This window comes from Leopardus geoffroyi, chromosome C3, assembly GCF_018350155.1.
Source record: "Leopardus geoffroyi isolate Oge1 chromosome C3, O.geoffroyi_Oge1_pat1.0, whole genome shotgun sequence".
NCBI lineage: Eukaryota > Metazoa > Chordata > Mammalia > Carnivora > Felidae > Leopardus > Leopardus geoffroyi.
The window spans coordinates 127,414,410-127,422,817 of record NC_059338.1 but is presented as its reverse complement, the minus strand read 5'-3'; the positions used below and the strand labels follow the sequence as shown (position 1 = coordinate 127,422,817).

At 37.8% G+C, this 8,408-nt stretch overlaps 1 pseudogene; it reads right to left on the bottom strand.

The window, feature by feature from the left end:
* Nucleotides 1–281: 281 nt before the first annotated feature.
* LOC123586638 lies at nt 282–912 on the bottom strand (annotated as a pseudogene).
* Nucleotides 913–8,408: the final 7,496 nt, after the last annotated feature.

Below are 8,408 nucleotides of genomic sequence, written 5' to 3'. Positions count from 1 at the left end.
TCCAAAATCTCTGGAAAATATGCAGACCAACCTATTAGGTGTGAATTTGGTTTATCATGGGCCAGCAACCTCTAAACTAAAAGAAAAATGATCTTTCTCCTTCTAACCCTTCCCGACCATCTCCAACATGCAAACCCAATATGTAATAGAACAAGAACATATCAACAAGAAAACTCTCAGAGCTGTAGCAAAACGATGCCTATGAGGCATCAGCTGCTCCATGCCATCCAGGGAGGCTGCCCTGATGCAAAGTGCAGTTTCTCTGTTGGGGAGGTGGTGGGTTATTGACAAAGAGCAATGGTGTCCATCTTAATGAAGCTGATGTGCATCTTGTCCATGATGTCTATCATCTGCCAGATCTTCAGGAAGTCATTGAAAGTGACTCCCTCATACTCTTGATCCACCTCCATCTGCCTCATGCAGGTGCGAGCCACCTCCATCATGCCCCATCTGTTATGGAGTGAGCAGAGTCCTTTTCCTTGTGGCAATTGCTCAAGACTTCTTTGCCCATGTTTTCATATTCTTCCTGGGTGATGTGAACTTGGCTGACTGAGTCCTACGTGTGGAACAGAAACCTCACCTTTTCTTCCCTGCTCCATGGTGGTGTGGATGGGTCAGAAGTAGGACACGATGGGTCAGAAAGTGCTCAATGCTGGTCTTTTGGGCCAGGCAGATGGTCCCTTTGCCAAGGTTCCTGCTGTCAAAGGAGACATGGTGGATTTTGGGTCACATCTGATTGAGCTCCAGGGCAGGGACTTTGTTGAAGTCCTGCTTACGAATTGTGGGCTAGTCTCCACTTAGCTGCTTAAACCTTCACCTAAGCAGCTGGATCTGGTCTGACGAGAAGCCTGTATTTCCCACAAGCTCACTCACTTTCAGATTCCCCCCAGGGAGGGGCCATGAGGAACACATTCCTTGTAGGGCCTGGGATGGCATTGGCTCTGCAGCAGATGGTCAGACCTTGGGTCCAACATGGTGGAGACACCAAGGCCAGATCTGAGTTGCAAGTCAAGCAGTTTAGGCAAGAAAAATAAATATTTTATACAACTCAGAAAAGAAAAAGTAAAACTGTCACTATTTGAGGATGACATGATATTATATATACAAAACCCTAAAGATTCCACCATATAACTAATAAAACTGTTAGAACTAATAGACAAACTCACTGAAGTTGTAGGATGCAAAATCAATATAAAAATATGTTATGCTTCTATATACTAATAATGGATTATCAGAAAAAAGAATTAAAAAACAATTCTGTTTACAATTATATTGTAAAGTATAAAAGACCTAGGAATAAGCTTAACCAAAGGAGGCAAAAGACCTATACACTGAAAACTCTGAGACACTGATGGAAGACAATGAAGAAGACACAAATCAATGGAAAGATGTTCTATGCTAGTGGATTAGAGGAATTAATATTATTAAAATGTACTACTGTACATCTGTACTACTCAAAGCGATCTACAGGTTCATTACAACCTGTCTCAGAATTCTAAGGGCATTTCTTTCATAGAAATAGAACGATAATCCTAAACATTGTATGGACCACAAAAGACCCCAAAAGCCATAGCAATCTTGAGAAACTGAAGGCATCACACCTCTTGATTTCAAACTACACTAAGTGATCAAAACAGTATGGTGTTGGAATAAAAACAGACACAGAGATCAATGGAAAAGAATAGAAAACCAAGAGATAAACCCACTCATGTATGGTCAATTAATTTATAGCAAAGGAGCCAAGAACACACAATGGTGAAAGGAGAGTCTCTTCAACAAATGGTGCTGGGAGAATTCAACACCATGTGCAAAAACAATGAAATGGGATTACTATCTTATACTATGGACAAAATTACCTGTAAATGGATTAAAGACTTGAACAAAGACCTAAAACCATAAAACTTCTACAAGGAAACATAGAAGGTAAGCTCCTTGAAATCAGTCTTAGCAATGATTTTTTAGATTTGATACCAAAAGAAGACTACACAAGCAAAAATAAACAAGTGGAAGTGTACCAAACTGAAAGGATTCTGCATGGCAAAGGAAGTCAACAAATTAAAAGGCAACCAAGGGGCGCCTGGGTGGCGCAGTCGGTTAAGCGTCCGACTTCAGCCAGGTCACGATCTCGCGGTCCGTGAGTTCGAGCCCCGCGTCGGGCTCTGGGCTGATGGCTCAGAGCCTGGAGCCTGTTTCCGATTCTGTGTCTCCCTCTCTCTCTGCCCCTCCCCCGTTCATGCTCTGTCTCTCTCTGTCCCAAAATAAATAAACGTTGAAAAAAAAAAAATAAAAAATAAAAGGCAACCTAATGAATGGAAGAAAATTTTTACAAACCATCTATCTGATAAGACATTAATATTCAAAATATATAAAGAACCCACTCAACTCAATAGCAAAAAAAGAAAAAAAAAACCCTAAACACTCTGTTTAAAAAATGTGCAGAGAATCTGAATAGACATTTTTCCAAAGAAGACATACAGACAGCTAACAGATACAGGAGAAGGTACTCAACCTCACTAATCATCAGGGAAATGTAAATCAAAAGCACAATGAAATACTATGTCACACTTGTTAAGATGGCTAATAACCCAAAGACAAGAAACAACAAGTGTTAGTGAGAATGTAGAGAAAAGGGAATCCTTGTGTGCTGTTGATAAGAATGTAAATTGGTGCAGTCACTATGAAAAACAGAATGGAGGTTCCTCAAGAAATTTAAAAATAGAAATATTATATGATCCAGCAATTCTGCTTCTGGTTTTTTATCCAAAGGAAATGAAAACACTTACTCAAAAAGATATATGCACCCATGTTCATTTCAACATTATTTACAATAGCCAAGATTTGGAAGCAACCTAAATGTTCACTGATGGATGAATGGATAAAGAAAATGTGAGGTGTATAATATATATTCACCCATAATAAAGAAAGAAATCTTGTCATTTGGGACAATATAGATGAAATGTGAGGGCATTATGCCAAGTGAAATAACTAAAACAAAGAAAGACAAATACCATACAATCTCGCATATGTGTAACCTAAAAAAACAAAACAAAACAAAACAAATTAGAAAGAAAATCATAGATATAGAGAACAGATTGGTGGTTGCCAGAGGCAGAGTGTGGGAGGCAGGCAAAATGAGAGAAAGGAGTCAAAAAGTACAACGTTCCAGTTATAAAATCAGTAAGGCCTGTGGATATAATGTACAGCATGGTGACTATAGTTAATAATACCGTGCTGTATATTTGAACGTTGCTAAGAGAAATAGATCTTAAAAGTTGTCATCATAAGAAAAAAGTGTTAAGGCTATGTAATGATGAATTTTAACAAGACATTGTGATAATTTCACAATATGTACAAATATCAAATCATTGTGTTATACATCTAAAACTAATATGTTATATATCAAGTATATCTCAATAAAAATATTTGATATTGTGAAATGGGGCAATAAACAAACCCTAAAACTTCAGTAGCTTATTATCACATAGGTATTTTTCTCTCATGGAGAGTCAGATACATGTGTTCCTGGCCTAGGACTTTCCTCCAGAGACAGAGACTTGTAGATACAGGTTCATTTCATCTTATGGGATGAAACACATAGTCTCCAAAGTCACTCTGGAACAATAACAAAAACCCAAAATTTTGCACTGAGAATACTGAAGAATGGGGAAACGTAATTCTCATTTTAAGATTGTGTTGTCAATATTTCTGCAAAATATTTCAGAAATGGGAGATAAATTATGCAAAAGCAGAGATCCAGACATATGATAACTGTTCAATATAGGTAAATTCACCATTTTTCCTCAGAATATTAACCCGGATGATGTGACATATTGAGCCAGTCTCAATGCTGGCTGACCATATTTGTCAGGTTGAACACATTCAGTTGACAGTTGTCCACTAATTATGAACTAAATCAGGATCCCAAATTTATATGACATGATATAGATAACATACTTTATGAAGGTGAAGAGGTAAGTAGCCTATAATCACAAATATTGATCAGAAACTTATTTGATAATATTGCATAAGTGATCATATATTTTAAGTAAATATAAGAAATAGAAACAGATTATCAATGGAGTAGAAAAGAATTCCTATGTTGAAACTTTGAAATAATTCACCCCTAAAAGGAAGATCTAAAAAACACTATTTTATAATTAGACTTCTATAAATTTTTATTTATAGATACTGTTCTCCCTTAGAATGGAAACCTCTATAGCTTTTTGTTTATAAATCATTTTGTTTCTACCATCCCTTTAATATTTTATGACAGCATGGTTAGGCCTCACCTCCTGAGAGAAGCAAAACAGTATAAAACCTAATAGCAAAGACTATCTACCTGAATGGTCTCCTTCGCATCTAGGCTCTATCATGTCCTATTTTTGCAAACTTAGACATGATAGTCTCTTCATAAATGAGAATGGAGTGGTTATCCTGTCCCAACTAGTCCATTATCAATCATTCTCAGACCAGCTGATCAGTTTTGAACTACTCTTAAAGGGGTGAGCTGGAGATTAGGAGATGTTTCTTTTCTGTGTATGCGTGAAAAAATGGGCAATCTTTTTTTTATTTTTGTTTAAGAAATATAGGACAGATGGAAGAAAGGCTTCCTTTATTTATTTAGCATTTATTTATTTTTGAGAGACAGAGACAGAATGTGAGTGGGGGAGGGGCAGAGAGAGAGGAGACACAGAATCCAAAGCAGGCTCCAGGCTCTGAGCTGTTAGCACAGAGCCTGACTTGGGGCTCGAACCCACGGACCACAAAATCATGACCTGAGCCCAAGTCAGGTACTTAACCGACTAAGCTACCTAAGTGCCCCAAGAATGGGTAATCTTATAAACGCTTCAAGCAAATCCACAACAATCATAGTCCAAAGGCTGACTAGGGGACACTGGTTTGAGAATTTACAAGGAGGAAATGTCTCACATTCACAATCCATTTGGGATGAGTAGGAGTGGTGGGGACCCTCTGCCAGCCTCCTGAGGTCTGCCTGAAGATGGCTACTTAGCACTGGTTGGGGGCAAGAGCTGAGCTGTGACCGCCAGCCATGTCTATGAGTTGGGGCCCTAAACCAGGCAACCACTGGCCACAGGGGCTGCTTAGTGCCCTCCTTGAGAGGGGCCACTGTTTGTCTTGGTCTGTCAGTGCCATGTTTGTGTCAAGATGAAGAAGTGAGGCCTTCAGAGCTTTGTGACGGGGCCCTCCCCTAAAGTCTCTTCTTATTCCTTTGGGGCTTCATTAAAACAAAACAAAACAAAACAAAACAAAACAAAACACCTAAAAAGAGAATTACTCAAATTCACAAATTAGTACTCACATTTTAAAAACTATACTTGTTTCCCTTTGAGTTGTAGGCCCTTATAAAAGAGGGTTCATTTTATTTATTTAGCTCTTAAAAATATTCAACTATCTGTTTAACCCCTAATCTTTGTGTGTCAGGTGCCATATTTTGCCATCTAAGATCATCTTTTGACAAACATTGTTTTAATTTATTCATACATTTCTTAATTTTAGAATACCACATATTTTCAAGTAATCGTGATATACTCATCATATTCTGTATTTTTTAAATGTTTAAGACTCGGGTGTTGGGAGGTTTTTTTGTTGTTTCTTGGGTTTTTTTGTATATTTTCTCTAATAGAAAAAATATGTTGATAAAAAACTTCTTGGGGCGCCTGGGTGGCGCAGTCGGTTAAGCGTCCGACTTCAGCCAGGTCACGATCTCGCGGTCCGTGAGTTCGAGCCCCGCGTCAGGCTCTGGGCTGATGGCTCAGAGCCTGGAGCCTGTTTCCAATTCTGTGTCTCCCTCTCTCTCTGCCCCTCCCCCGTTCATGCTCTGTCTCTCTCTGTCCCAAAAAAATAAATAAACGTTGAAAAAAAAAATTAAAAAAAAAAAAAAAAAACTTCTTTCATTTGCTTCTGAATTTTTATTGATCTTTTGGTTTTTTTTTTAAATGATAGGTGATATTTATGGAGGGCTTGCTATTTGTGGGAAATATTTTCAGCACTTGAATGAGTTGCTTTATTTTATTTTCATGACAATTAAAAAAATGTTTTTAATGTTTACTTACTTTTGAGAGACAGAGAGAGCAAAAACAGGGGAGGGACACAGGGACACACACACACACACACACACACACACACACACACACAGAATCTGAAGGAAGCTCCAGGCTCTGAGCTGTCAGCACAGAGCCTGACGAGGGGCTCAAAATCACAGACCACGAGATCATGACCTGAGCTGAAGTAAGATGCCTAAGCAACTGAGCCACCCAGGTGCCCCTCATGACAGTTTTTTTCAGGTGAAATATCATTACCTTCTTCTGCTTGGGAGGTCCTAGGTCACACAGTTATGAAACAAAGATCATACTACCTCAGATACTAAAGCCATGAAGCATCTATGCTTACTGTAAGCCTGCCCCAAGAAAAGAAAAGAAAAGAAAAGAAAGGAAAGGAAAGGAAAAGAAAAGAAAGGAAAGGAAAGAAAAGAAAAGAAAAGAAAAGAAAAAAAAAAAAAAAGAAAAGAAAAGAAACGAAACGAAACAAGAGAAGACAAGAGAAAGAGAAGAGAAAAACAGATAAATATTTCCTACCCCCATAGTACAGAAGAAAGTGGCAGAGGGGTAGAATTGTGACAATATAGTACCTTAGAGTTTAATTTTCTCATGGAACTCTAAGTTCCTCAAAAGAGCTGTCCAGCTGTATAAACCTGCACTTGAACTTTCCTCTGAGAAGCTCCCATAGGTGCTCTGTTTACATGGCTGTTTGTGTCTGACCCTGAGCCTTCTTGTGGATCGGACATCCAAGAACTGTTGGAAAAATCAGGAGACACTGGGGATCATTTGATTGGTGCTGCTGCTAAGAAAGCCATTGCTACAAGAGGCCATTACCCCTGACATCAGGCCTAATGGTTGCTGCAGAAAGCCTCTGCGAGTCAATGACACAAGGCTAAAGCCAAAAATAAAACTGCCATGTATGTAAGTGGCAGTTACTGTGGTGCTTATGATAATTCCCTTAGTTTCCTGTGTTCTCAAACTTTTAGGAAGGAATCTTGGTATTAGATGCTGAGATTTTAGTTTTAATAAATTTTGTTTTCCATTGTATTCTCATTTAAGTAACTTTCTCCATGATGCATTATGTAGGAGGTGGGGACATTCTGGATGAACAGAATAATGAGGGTTGGCAAATCATCAAATTGGGAAGCTTGCTTTTTAATGGTTTTGCTTAAAAGTGAGACCAGGCCTACTACTAATGTCTTTTCTTTCTAAAATGATATATAGTATTGGTCCTCACAATGTTACAATATATCAGCAGCAGTTTATGAACAGATGATGGAATTTCTCCTTCAGAATATTCATGTCCTTTTATTTACTCATTTCACATGACATTCTCCATGTATTACTTTATTAGATGAACTTTGATCTGCTCCATAATGAAAAGCATTCCTTCCCATGGAATCTTGGTCAGATATATTGGGAAGAAGATGGAATCTCTCACTGCATACAGATTGGGAATTGGTCACAAGCATTTGAATCTTAAAAAAGTGTAAAATAAATAGTGATTGTATTAACATTTCTTTTTAAAAAAATTTTAAAATGTTTATTTAGTTTTGAGAGAGAGAGAGAGAAACAATGTGAATGTGGGAGGGGCAGAGAGAGAGGGAGACACAGAATCTGAAGCAGTTTCCAGGCTCTGAGCTGTCAGCACAGAGCCCAACTAAGGACTTGAACCCACAAACCACATGCAAGATCATGACCTGAGCAGAAGTCAGATGCTCAACCGACCGAGCCACCCAGGCGCCCTTGGATTAACACTTCTTTATTCATTTGTTTATAAATAATAAATTTATTGAACACTTACTCTGTATGGGGCATTTTGTTAGATGATGAACAGATGAAGAAATATTTGTGTTCTCAAAGAGCTTCCAGATTATTAGAAAAAGCGTGATTAAAAAGTTTCAGAATAAGGAAATCAACATTAAAACATAAAACCTGTACTATACTAGATGGATACCTAAATGAAAGAACACTTAACTCTTTCCAAGAGAAGAAGGGTTAAAACAATAGTACAGAGAAGATACAATACAGTGTATAATTTAAAATGTCAACTTACAAGGTAGTTTAATTATGTGGGTTTATACTTTAGAATATGAGAAACGTCATATTTGGTCTATGAACCAAAGACGATATCTGAAATTAAAGAGAATAAAAATAGTTTCAAAAATTGCTATTGTGACAACGTCTGAATCATGGTCCTAAATTTAATTAAGTAACAAAATGTGCTTAATTGAAGGGCCAATCAGTGCAAGTTTATGAGTTTACATTTTAGACATTATAGAAAGCTGATTCATAGTGAGGAAAATGGGGGAAAACTTTACTGATGTTATTCCACAGGTCGTTGGTCTT